This window comes from Erinaceus europaeus, chromosome 14 (assembly GCF_950295315.1).
Source record: "Erinaceus europaeus chromosome 14, mEriEur2.1, whole genome shotgun sequence".
In the NCBI taxonomy this organism is placed as follows: domain Eukaryota; kingdom Metazoa; phylum Chordata; class Mammalia; order Eulipotyphla; family Erinaceidae; genus Erinaceus; species Erinaceus europaeus.
The window spans coordinates 60,232,216-60,245,925 of record NC_080175.1 but is presented as its reverse complement, the minus strand read 5'-3'; the positions used below and the strand labels follow the sequence as shown (position 1 = coordinate 60,245,925).

The following is a 13,710-nucleotide window of genomic DNA, read 5'->3' as shown; positions in this document are numbered from 1 at the left end:
TATTCCATCCTGTCCTGAGATGGTTAGTTTGCTTCATTTTTAATCTGCAATGTCGTTTCTGATTTTCAAATTCTTTCTTGGCTTGGTCCAAGGCTAGCTCCTTGGCTACTCTTCTTTCCAATTATTCATCAGAAACTGAGGCACCATATGCAGAATACCGCTGAGACTTCAAACCAGATGGGGAAATTTCCTTCATATGATCAATTACGTTTTCCGAAAACCAGATGCCCTTCACCATGGTGATGTTTTCATTCTCATCCACCTCAAAGGTCACCCGGCGGGTGCTGGTTGTTCTGCCCATGTCTGTCGCTGCTGTCACTACAGACAATGAGTGCAGACTGGTGGGCACTGGAGGCCACATGCGCACACGTGCTCATGGAAGTGCTTGGTCTCTTGCACGGTGGGAGCAAGGCCACTACCCTGGAGCAGCAAGGAGAAGGTACCAGTCACATACTTTTTTTTTTTTTTTTGCCTCTAGGGTTATTGATAGGGCTTGGTGGCTGCACTATGAATCTATTGCTCCTGGAGGCCATCTTTCCTATTTTGTTGCCCTTGCTGTTACCCTTCTTATCATTATTACTGTGGTTATCATTGCTATTGTTGTTGTAGGACAGGACAGAGAAATCAAGAAAGGAGGGGAAGATAGAAAGGGGGAGATAAAGATAGACACCTGTACACCTGTTTCACCACCCTTAAGGTGACCCCACTTCAGGTGGGAAGCCGGGTCTCAAACTGGGATCCTTATGCCAGTCCTTGCACTTAACCCATTGCACTACCTCCTGACCCCCCACACATACATAAATTTTAAGGCATGTATTCATGTACAACCAATATTTTGGTCTTAAAATACCACAGTGTATATTTTTATTTATAATATTCAGACTATTAATAATAATCTATTACCTTCAATAAAATATAAGGTACACATTCAAATGCAATTAAGACAAACATATTTATTTATGAAAAAAACACAAACACTTGTAATTAATACAAGAGAGTTAATTCATCCCTCTCCTGATAAATTAATTCTCATCAGGTTAACACTTTCATTGCTCAGAAACTGATGTTTCCATAACCAATGGAAGGACTGTACAAATGGTAAAGAAAAAAGACTTTTGGGGGGCCAGGTGGTGGCGTACCTGGTTAAGGGCACATGTTATAATGCTCAAGGACCCAGTTTTGAACTTCTGGTCCCCAGTTGAAGGGGAAAAGATTCACAAGTGGTGAAGCAGGGCTGCAAGTGTCTCTCTGTCTCTCTCCTTTTCTATCACCTACTTCCCTCTCAATTTCTGGCTGTCTCTATCCAATAAATAAATGAACACAATTTTAAAAAGAAAAAAAAAAGACTTTTGGGAAGCCTGTCGGAAAAAGGCTCCAGATCACATTCAGTGACCAGTTGCTTGCTAGTCAAGCAGATGAGTCTCAGAATGGTTAAGTAGGTGCTTCTAGAAAAAGCCAATGACTCTCTATGATGCATAGGTTCAGCTTCAAAGCTTAGGTCAATCAGCTTCACACCTGCATCTCAGAAACATCAGAATACATTTCTATTTTCCCCTACTGTAGTTCATAACGAACTTGGATAAGACTTCCTTAAATCTCTGTCCTATAGCTCAATGTATCTGCAACATGTCCAGGAAAGATCCATATTTGTAACAATAGGGTTAATGTTTCAGTATCTTTTATATTATCTTAATGTCCAAAATTCTTCTATTTCAACTGAAGACAACAGCCTCTGCTTTCCCCTAACACCTGTCAGAAATTTCTCCTAGCTCACTGATGTAACTGTGTTGTATTTTGACACATGAGATCTATTCACATTTTGTAATACATGCCACTGTCAGAAGCCAAAAAGAAAAATGTGACATTCTTGGTGCCACAGTGCCAACAAGCCACTAAGTCAACATGTTGAATAGAGAACTTGTGTCAATTATTAAAACAGTACACCTAAATTGTACTGTTTCATTAGGATTTTTTCATGATATTAAATTGAATTTAATCATTTACCTTTAGCCCAACAAAACAGTGGAATAGGAACTAAAAATATATAAGGCTATTTGCTCAAATACAGAAAAGATTGATAGAGTTTTAAAATATTTTTCTTTGAAAGTATGCTAAACTGAAAACACTTGGTGTATCTACTTCTGAGGAAAGATCAGACATCAAATGAAATGGAGGCTATAAAAATGCATAAGAAGCCAAGTAATTCACAGGTGATTAATGATAATGGTGATATAGACAAGGCTTTTGGTGATAAATACACAACTGGGCTTAGAAAGTACAACAAAGAATAATTATATTAAACTGAGTTATAAACAATGAGCGTGTAAAAACGATTCCAAAAATAACAGATTTTGATATCATGCTTGTATTGCTGAAAGCATAAATTGCTGTATAAATGGAGGGGCTGGTATGATTTAAGTACTTCTGAAGCAGAAAACTCATTTAGCTATTTTATGAGATAAAGACACTCATTGTAAATCATTCCTAGATTTGTATGAGGGCAAAATAAATTGCCTTGATAAAATCAAACTGATTTAAAGTACACTCCTTTAATAGCATTGGATGAATTTAAAGTGTCTTATATCTTGGATCAAGGCTAAACCAAACTTTTCTCTCACACAGAAGCAGACACACAATTTCAATGTGAATTTAAAATATAAGTTCTTTGTAAAAAAAGCATTATAGACTTTACATATATATACATATATAATCTATTTTATATACTTATGAGCTATACTGCAAATGAAAGTATATTTTGTTTTATTAGTAGTAGTATAAATGATCTAATACTCATTTATTAGATTATATATATATATATATATGATATTTAAGATGATATAGGAGTATAATTCTGCAGCACTTTCAACCACAAAAGTACTGTGCCTTGCCCTCCAATTGTAACAACCATAGAGAACCCAAGGTCATAGATATAGATTGACTATACTTCTATTTTTTTTTCAAGTTCATCTGTTTTTGTATTTCACATATGAGTGAAATAATTCAGTAGCTTAGTTGTCATTCACTTTCTTCCTTACTTCATAAATTATAATCACTGCCAGTTCCATTCATATAGCCCTAGAGGATACATTATAGTCTTTTTTAAACTGCTGATAAGTACCACATTAAGTCTATATCCTATAACTTTTTTTGCAATTTAGTAAACAGTTAATTGTATTTACATATCTTTCCATTCTCTGTCCTAGCCCAAATTTCAATTTTATTCTTCATTGTGACAAGATTCTCCTAGACAATATTTCTAGTCCACCTTTAAGTTAGCTATCAAACTGAAGCAAAGATTACTAAAGTCCTGGTCTCCTAAGAACATACCTAAAGTAGAAATTCTAGCATCATTCAACCTTAGGTTTCTTTGTCTCTTTGGCTGTAATCCTACTCTGTTGTCCCTGTTTATTAAGCATGTTTTGTCTTGCCTCCTATCTTACTATCTTTCATCTGCCAAATTCTAGATGTTACTATGAGTATCTAGACCTGTATGACCTCCCTAGGCAGATAATTTTGCCAATGTGTCCTGGACCATCCTGTGTCCAGAGTCCTACCCAAATAGGTTTGAAGTTGAGACATGATAGGGGGATGGATCTAATGGCATATGTTCATATCTAGGGAGTAAGAACTTCTTCCTTCTATATCTTCAACAGAATTATGATACATATTCCCAGAAAGGAAATGTTAGGGGGAAATTACCAGGTGGCTCTGATCCCCATTTTTACTGGGACCCAGAATTTTTATGACCATAAGTCTGTTTTTGCTCTGTCACTGAGAGGGAAGAGAATCTGGAGAACATCTGAGAAAGTCAGGTGTTGTTTCTTTTATCTGATATGGAAAAAGAAAAAGGGAAGGACCACAGGAAGTTGTAATAAGTGTAGGTGTGGCTTAGAAAGGAAGTGAAGATGCAGTCATAGAAATGAATTAAGATGGGCATGGAGTCAGCAGACTTTGGACTAAATGGACCACATACTAAATGGACCACATACTTCTTTGGTATGCACCTTTTCGTTTTCTTGATTAAATGTTTAAAATATCAAGGGAAAAAATTCTATGATGAATAATTAGATAAGTGGTGGGAGTCTAACAATGAAATAAAAACCACTAATTTTGAGTCTTATGAATGCAAGTAAAAAGGAAAATGCATTTTATACAATATTTACATGCTATAAAATGATTCAAGAACACATTTTTTTTTTGCCCTAGCTAAATCTGGTGAGTCCTTCTTTAAAGAAAAATTTCTAGTGTTAGTTTAATAAAGAATATTTTTACCTTAGGCAGTTATAACTTGAAATAGAACTAGTTTGGAGATAGGGAAGTAGCGCAGAGGGTTAAGAGTACATGGCACGAAGTGCAAGGACCAGAGTAAGGATCCTGGTTCAAGCCCCCAGCTCCCCACCTGCAGGGGGATTGCTTCACAAGCAGTGAAGCAGGTCTGCAGGTATCTATCATTCTCTCCCCCTCTCTGTCTTCCCCTCCTCTCTTGATTTCTCTCTGTCCTATCCAGCAACAACGACAACAGTTACAACAACAATAATAACCGCAACAATGAAAAAACAACAAGGACAACAAAAGCGAAAGTAAATAAATAAATATTTTTAAAAAGAAATAGAATTAGCTTTGTTTCACATGCATTAAACCACAATACCTTACTGTCGAATATAAACCATTAACCCCCCAAAAATGAAAAAAAGTCTTATATGTGTACATATATGTATGTATATATATACTTTATATATATATATACATATATATATATATATATATATAAAGATAATAAAGAAATTTAAAGAATGAGAAAAAAATCCTTCTCTGCAGATTCTAGTCAAGGATAAATCATCCTTTTTTTCATTTCAGACACCATGAAAATTTCAAGTTAGTTGAAACTAAGTGATTAAAATATCATTATGTACATATACAAAGAAGAAATATATATTATTTTAAATAAATCATACATAATTTAAATGTTTCTTGTATCTATTTTACATTACATAGGGCTTTACTGAAAGAGAAAGAAAAGCCAGATACATGGGGTTCCAGGATCAAACTTGGAACCTCAGGCATACAAATCCTGTACTGTACAAGTCTGAGTTATTTAAGAAGTCACAAAAGTACGTATTTGGGTGGGCAAAGGGCAGGCAGTGACATACATGTTTGATAACATGTATGTGTAAGGATCTGGATTCTAGCTACTGGTCCCCACCTGCGGGGAGGAGTTTCAGGAGTGGTGAAGCTGAACTGCAGGTGTTTCTTTCTCTCTCTCTCTCTCTGTGTACCTCCTGTTTACTCTCAATTTCTGTTTCTATCCAGTAAATATTCAATTAAAAATCAAATATTTTCATATGTCAAACAGTACATTGAATAACATTGCAATTTTCATGTCAATGAATATATACCACTTCATGAAGCCATTTCACATAATTTTTAGGTTTTTTTTTTTCTCCAATCAGGGCTCCATCTCTGCACAATGTCACAATTTCTGACTGCTATTTTTTCATTCTTCATTCTTTTAATAGAAATTGAAGGGCTGAACAGTGGCGTACCAAGTTAAGCACTCACAGTATGAACCATAAGGACCCACTCAGGGATCTTGGTTCAAGTCCCTGGCTCCCCAACAGCACCTGGCAAGGGGGTCACTTCACAAGTGGTGAAGCAGCTCTGCAGGTGTCTCTTAGTCCTATTGAATAAAACAGAAAGAGAAAAAAAATAGCTGCCAGGAGCAGTGGATTTGTAGTGTAGGCACTGATCATCATGGGAGCAAAAGAAAAATATAGTTGAGTTGCACAGAGAGAGAGGGAGAAAGTTAAGGGAAATAGAGAGAAGGAGAAGCACCTTTAGCAATGCTCCACTCTTTGTGAAGTGTCAGATGGAAGTGATGAACTTGAAATCTGGTCTCCATCAATGACTGTGCATTCCATACCATATGCTACCACGCAGACCCATATGTTATCATCTACTACTAATGAAGACAATGGTTTTGAGTTTCTATTCAAAAATCTCCTATCTTTATTTTTATACCCTTTAAGGAATACACATAGTGTATTGCAGATTAATTAAACAAGTTGACTTTCCTGTAGTTCCATTTAATTTTAAAACCTATATCCTTCAATATTAATGTGTTGCCTTTTCTTCTCTCCATCTCTGGAGACTGAATTTCAGAGGTGTTTGTTCAAAATTTTTCATGTCACCATGATTTTTTCTGTTATACTGAGGGAAAACCCTGGCAAGGAATGTATTAATAGGAGTAACAGCACAATTCACCTATTCTGTGCTCTCTCACTCTGTCTTAGAAGGCATTTCTGCCAAGATTGTAGCTTTTTACAATTGTTTTATTGGGGGGATTTAATATTTTACAGTCTATAGTAAATACAGATGTTGGTACATACGTAAAATTTTTCAGATTTCTGCATAACATTATAACTCCCATACCTAGGTACCCCTTACCCATCTCACTCCAGGGCCTGAATTCACTCTCCACCCAGAGTCATTTACTTTGGTGCAATACACCAAACCCAGTTGGTACCCTGCTTTGTTATTTCCTCTGCTGTTATGATTTCTCAACTTTTGCATATGAGAGATAATGCCATCTATCCTTCTGTTTCTGGTTTATCTCTATTAGCATGGTTCATTCAAGTTGCATCCAAAATGAAGGGAAAATGAATTCATCATTTTAATAGGTTAGTATTTTTCATCTTGCATATGTACTACAACATTTTCAGTCACTCAGCTATTTTTGGACACCTGGATTGCTTCCAAGATCTATTATAAATTGTGCATATATATATATATATATATATATATATATATATATATATATATATGTATATTAAATCTTTTTGTATGGATGTGTTTGATTCCTTCGGGTATTTCTGGAGTTAAATTGCTGGGTCATAGAGTAGGTCCATTTCTAGCCTTCTGAGAGTTCTCCAGACTGTTCTCCACAGTTTTGGAATAATTTACATCCCAATCAGCAGTGTACCAGAGTTCCTTTGTCCCCACAACCTCTCCATCATTTGTTGTTGCTATCATTTTTGGTGTATGGCATTCTTATAGAGGTGAAGACGTATCTAACTATTGTTTTTATTTGAATTTCTCTGAAAAACCATGACTTGGAGCATTGTTTCATATGTCTGTTGGCCTTTTGTATCTCTTCTTTGGTGAATATTCTGTCCCTATCTTATCCTCATTTTTGGATGGGGCCATTTGTTTTTTTGTTGCTGAGTGTGATGAGCTCTTTATAAACTTTTGTTATTAGCATTATGTCTGATGTGTTGTATGTAAATATCTTCTTCCATTCTGTGAGGGGTCTTTTTGTTTGGGTTGTCACTTCTTTTGCTGTACAGAAACTTTGTAATTTGATTTAGCCCCATTGATTTACTTTTTGTTTTAGACTTCCATGTAATTGGATTCGTATCATTGAAGATGACTATAAAATTGACCCTGGGTCCATACTCACACAGAGTTAAAAAATAGGAAAACTAGCAGGGGATGGGATGGGATATGTAGGTCTGGTGGTGGGAATTGTACCCCATCTTATCCTATGGTCTTGTTAGTATTTCCATTTTATAAATCAATAAATTAAAAAATTAGGGAATCGGGTGGTAGTGCAGTGGGTTAAACGCAGGTGGCGCAAAGCTCAAGGACCAGCTTAAGGATCCCAGTTCAAACCCCTGGCTCCCCACCTGCAGGGGGGTTGCTTCACAGGCGGTGAAGCAGGTCTGCAGGTGTCTTTCTTTCTCTCTCCCTCTCTGTCTTCCCCTTCTCTCTCCATTTCTCTCTGTCTTATCCAACAACCTCATCAACAACAATAACTACAACAATAAAACAACAAGGACAACAAAAGGAATAAATAAATAAATATTGAAAAATAGATGGGGAAGAATTCTGCCAATATTTTCCTCTAAATATTTGATAGTTCTGGTCTAATATCCAAGTTCTTGATCCATTTGGAGTAGATTTTTGTGTGTGTTGAAATGTAGTGGTTCAGTTTCATTCTTCTGCATATTTCAACCCCATTTCCCCCAACTCCCCATTCTCCATTTAATAATTTGTGCCCCTTTGTCAAAAATTAAATGTCTTTAGGTGTATAGTCATATATACTGGCTGTCAGTTTTATTTCACTAGTCAGTGTGTCTATTTTTGATCTAGTACCAGGTAGTTTTGATTATAGCCCTGAAATATAGTTTGAGATATGAGAGTGATGCTTCTGGTACAGTTGTTTTGATATTTGTTCAAATAGGATAAACTCATTTGGATTCAGGCCTCTGTCTGGTGATCTTGGTTTCTGGACTTTAGCCTGATATCTTTTCATTTATTTCCATCTCTCTCTTCTTGTCTCACAAGTATATGTACTTCTTGCAGGTGCCAAGTTCAGGGTTGTGAAATATCTCAGACTTTATTTATATTGTTAGCAATATTCTTCATTATATTTTCTCATTGAAAGTTTACACACCTGGCATGTTTCCCTTGATTTGATATAACATATTTGTCATATAATAAACAAATATTAGCAGAGTCAATTTTAGTCTTGTAGAGTAGGATACATTTCATCTATGGTAAATTGTGGTTTAGTATAGATTGAGAAGGGGAGCGAAGATAAAAGAAGAGAGAAAAAAAGGGTCATCTGCAGCTTTTCTTCACTGTGAAGCTTGCCCCCTACAGGTGTGGCATAGGGGCTTGGATTCAACTTGTATTCACTCAACCCGGTGAACTTCTACCCAGCCCAGATTCCTATTATTTCAGTAAGCAATTTTCCAAGCATAGAAATAAAGTTTGCATTTTAAAATAACAATATTTATAAAAATGTCCATTCTAAAATATAAATATCAGCATAATATTCAGAATTACACCAAACATAAGTAGACATAATAATTGTTTGTTGAAATTCTATAAAGAATATAAAATTACTTGATTTATTTTTATTGTATTTATTTATGTATTATTGGATAGAGACAGAAATTGAGAGGGAAGAGAGAGAGAGAAAGAAAGGGAAGGGACAAAGAGACCCCTGCTTCCCTGTTTCACCACTTGTGAAGCTTTCCACCCTGCAAGTGGACCACAGGGGCTTGAACACTAATATGAACATTTAACCAGGTACAACACTGCTGGGCTTCTAGAATATACAGTTCTTGTTGTAAAATGTTATGTGTCAAAAATCCATTTTCATACTCTTACTCTAAACTATTTAACTAGTGAATGTGTCCAAAAGATTTTACTTTTAAAATATTTTGTGTTCTATTTTTAGCTTAGTCTGGTCAGCTTGAATTCTATAAGTTTTTGAGCACAAATGTAGAGTATGCCCTCAAACTGAATATGGATTGCAAAATTTAGTTCACCAGGGATACATTGCATTCTAGTTCTGCTATATTTGGATGAATGCATCTCTTCATTTTATATTCAAATAAAAATTCAGTGCTTCTACACAATGAGGTAATGAACAGCATAAATAGTTCATATAACTTCAAGTTATGTGTTGCCTAACCAATAACAATCCATATAATATATGAGAAAATGATACTACTGTTTTTTAAATTAATGTTTATATACAGACAATTATTTTCTGATTTCATGTATTGCATAAGGTTTTAATGTCATCATATCTTAAATTTGTTTATTTTAATGTTCAGTAATAATGCCCTACTTTGATTGCCCTTTACATATATTGTCTCCCTGATTTTATTTTATTCCTTTTTGTCTCTACCATGTCTCTATTAAATAGTGGTTTATTTTAATGTTGTACTATAGTCTTATTTATAAGCATTATATCATTTTAAGTATTTTTATTGCTGACATTAGTTTTCTAACATTGGCAACAATGCTTACCATGTTATGTCCTAAACAACTTCATATTTAGATTTCACTTTTAAAGTTTTCATTTAGTAATCCACCACAAATATTAATGAAGCATCTCAAACGTATTCTTTTTACTTATTTCCTGAAAGTAGTCAACTTATGAACTATAATATCTCCTTAAAACCATGTCAACTCACATATTCCCCTATATTTGCTTTGCCACACTCTCAGAATCTTGTTTCCCACTTTACCTCCAGAATAAGTTTATAACTATATGAAAATACTGATTTATGTACATCAAGTAAACTAAGGTATATCTTTGTTTACAATGATTTTTAGCATATACTCCTCCTTTTCACTATTTTTTTTAACTGAAACATCTTGATTTCATTTCAACCCCCCATCCTCATTGTTTTCCTGTTTTGTGGAAGATAAAATATTTTCTCTTCAACTAAGATTGTATTTTCACACAGAATCTAGCCTTTTCTACAGTTATAGCTGTAGTTATAAATGATATATATTTCCTACAAAATATCTACATTGGGTATATATGTTACATTGATTCTTCCTGAAATATAACATGTACACCATGACCTTAACAGCTAATTAATGTGATTATAGAGTTTCATCCAGAACATTGAGATAAGAGAATGAGAGGGAATGAAGGAAGAGGGAAGAAGGAATGAACTGTACAGAGGCAACCTTCTGTGAACATTAGGGAGGCTTTTAATTAATCAAACACTTCCATTTTATTAAGATGTAGATGATCTGAATCTAGATGCTTTCTAAAATTTCACCAGTGTTGGAGCTGGCAAGATCTCTCACCTGAGTGGGCACTGACAAATAAAAAAAAATCATTAAGCTAAATTAAAATTCACTGGTACTAACTGAAAAATTATAAGTTCTTGTAGATGTGTATTTAGAATCTGGGGGAAATACTTTTGTTAGACCTCAGCTGCAAAAAGCAGGTGTGATTTTAAGAAATATGAAGTATGTGATCAACAAATAATAGGTATCCTTGAAACAATATCATAGAAAAGTACTGTTAATGTTAGATGATTTAGAAGTAGATAGAGTTTGTACATTTGAATTCCAGGATCAACCAGAACCTTGATATCATCATTATCATCATCATCATCATCATCACCATCATCATCATCATCATCCCACAGTATTTTTTTAAAATTTTTTATTTAAGAAAGGATTAATGAACAAAAACATAAGGTAGGAGGGGTACAACTCCACACAATTCCCACCACCCAATCTCCATAACCCACCCCCTCCCATGATAGCTTTCCCATTCTCTAGCCCTCTGGGAGCATGGACCCAGGGTCGTTGAGGGTTGCAGAAGGTAGAAGGTCTGGCTTCTGTAATTGCTTCCCCGCAGAACATGGGCATTGACTGGTTGGTCCATACTCCCAGTCTGCCTCTCTCTTTCCCTAGTAAGGTGTGTCTCTGGGGAAGCTAAGCTCCAGGACACATTGGTGGGGTCTTCAGTCCAGGGAAGCCTGGCCAGCATCCTGGTGGCATCTGGAACCTGGTGATTGAAAAGAGAGTTAACATACGAAGCCAGACAATTTGTTGAGCAATCATGGATCCCAAGTTTGGAATAGTGGAGAGGAAGTGTTAGGGAGGTACTCACTGCAAACTCTAGTGTACTTCTGCTTTCAGGTATATATTTTGCAGTAGTTTATGGGTATGTGTGAACATAAGCTATCTCTCACAGAAACATCCCACAGTATTTTAAAGAGATATTGAGATGAATGAAACATTACTATGCAAAAAATCCATCAAATATCCATGTGAACTTTATACTATCAAAAAAGTAGAATTTCAACAGAATCTTAAGAAGTCCCTCATGACCGAACTATTTTTCCTCCCTTAATTGTTGAAAAAGTTCCTGGTGCTGATATTCTCAACAGTTATGCAGGGAAGGTCTGTGTGGAAGAGCCCAATGACATGATTACTGAAAGTTCCCTGGATGTTGCTGAAGAAGAAATTATAGATGATGATAACATTGTTGGTGGTGGTGATGATGAAATTACCCTTACAGTTGAAGCATCTTTTCAGAATGGGGATGAAACAATTAAAATCATTGAGGCTGCTGAGCCACTTCTCAATATTTATTATCCTGGCTCTATGCTGGATAAAAAACAAATAAATAACAATAATTTTATTTTATTTGAAGATGACATTGTTGTTGCCCCAGTCATCCATGTATCCATCACATTAGATGAAATTCCTAAAGTGATGGAAACTCAGCAGGTTCAAGTAACATACACACACTCACCAGAAGCTTCATCATCAGAACAACCTAAGAGAAAGAAAAGAAAATGAATAAATCACTGTGACCATATTCTTCAGCCACTACTCCAAACATATCTGTGAAGAAGAAAAACAAAGATGGTAAGTGTACTGTTACTTAAGGGACATTCTGGCAAAAGTAGAAAGTCAGCGCTTGGTGTATCAGTTTAAGGAAATGCCAAAAGACCTTATTTATATAGATGAGGATCCAAGTTCTAATATAGAGTCTGCAGATTTTTCCCTGCTGTAAGTAGAAACCAAGTTGATATCCATCAAGAGTATCTTCAAGTCCAGTGATAAAAAAAAAATCATTATAATTTTAAAACCAGGAAATTCTAGAGCTATGAAACCCAAAGATTCTGTGAAAGTTTCGTGGCCATCAGAAGCTCTGTGGACATTGCAACCCTCACAGCCTCCATATCCTATCCAGCTATTCCAGGTTATTCATGCAGTGCAGCCAATACAAGCTGTTGCAGAAGGAGAATCAACAGTAACTGGTAACACCCAGAATGAAATATTAAATTTTTCTGCTCAGAGTAATAGTCTCAGTAGAAGTATACAGTCTCCAGCCCAAGTTCCAGTAGTTGTGTCTCCTAGGAACCAGCAATTGCATATAGTAAGACTCCAGAGAGTGCCAATTAAAATTGTTACAGCCAGCGGTGATCCATCATCAGGTGCTGGATCTCAGAAATTTATTTTATAAGCCATTTCATCATCATAGCCCATGACAGAACTAAAATAAAATTCATGTTATAGTCACAGAAGCCAGGCTCTCTTCCTTCAATTGCCTTTAGCCCTTCTCATGTACACCAGGTCTTCACTAACAACATTCAGTCCATTTACAATGGAACCGTTACTGTGACGTCATCTCCAACCTTCGGTGCAACTACAACAATAGTCATTTTTTCTCCTCAGGGTTCACTACTGGTTGTTCACTCATCTGGTACTATAATCACAACAGTTATCAAAGCACAAGAAATAAAAACTTTTACACAAGAAATATAGAAAAAGGAGGTCGAAGATAATTTGAAAGAAGACCCTGAGAAAACTGAGCAAGAGCCATAGCCTTATGTGATGATTGTATCCAATCCCATTGGCTTATCTCTAATGTAGCTATGAAACAAAATGAACAGCTGGAATCCAGTTCTTTTTAATTAACATACCAAAGGAATTATGGATGATTGCTTTTTAATTGAACATTTTAGTTATATGTAAACTATGTGACTGATTCAAAGAAAGCTTCATCAGAAATACCTAATTTTGTGTATATTCAAAATAATTTAAAATTTTTGTTAGATGAGAAAGGAAAACACAAATAACTTCTCTTTGTTTTCCAAATGTTTTGGAATTCAGTTGTGAAGGAGAGGTATTTTATACTATGAAAACATCCTTTGAGACTTTTTTTTCAGTTCCTATGTCATAAGCATTTTTAAAGTTTCTTTTTTGGATCTTAAAGGCTTCAAGAGAAAAACAAAAAGTCACATAAAAGGGAAAACCCATAAGATTATCAGCAGACTTCTCCACTCAAACTCTAAAAGACAGAAGAGAATGGCAAGAGATCTATCGAGCCCTTTCATTCAGACTCCATGGAATGATCAAAACCTTCTCAGACAG

At 35.4% G+C, this 13,710-nt stretch overlaps 1 pseudogene; it reads left to right on the top strand.

Moving 5' to 3' along the window:
- The first annotated feature begins 375 nt into the window (after nucleotides 1-375).
- LOC103111939 (ETS-related transcription factor Elf-1-like) lies at nucleotides 376-13,250 on the top strand (annotated as a pseudogene).
- The last annotated feature ends 460 nt before the right edge of the window (nucleotides 13,251-13,710 follow it).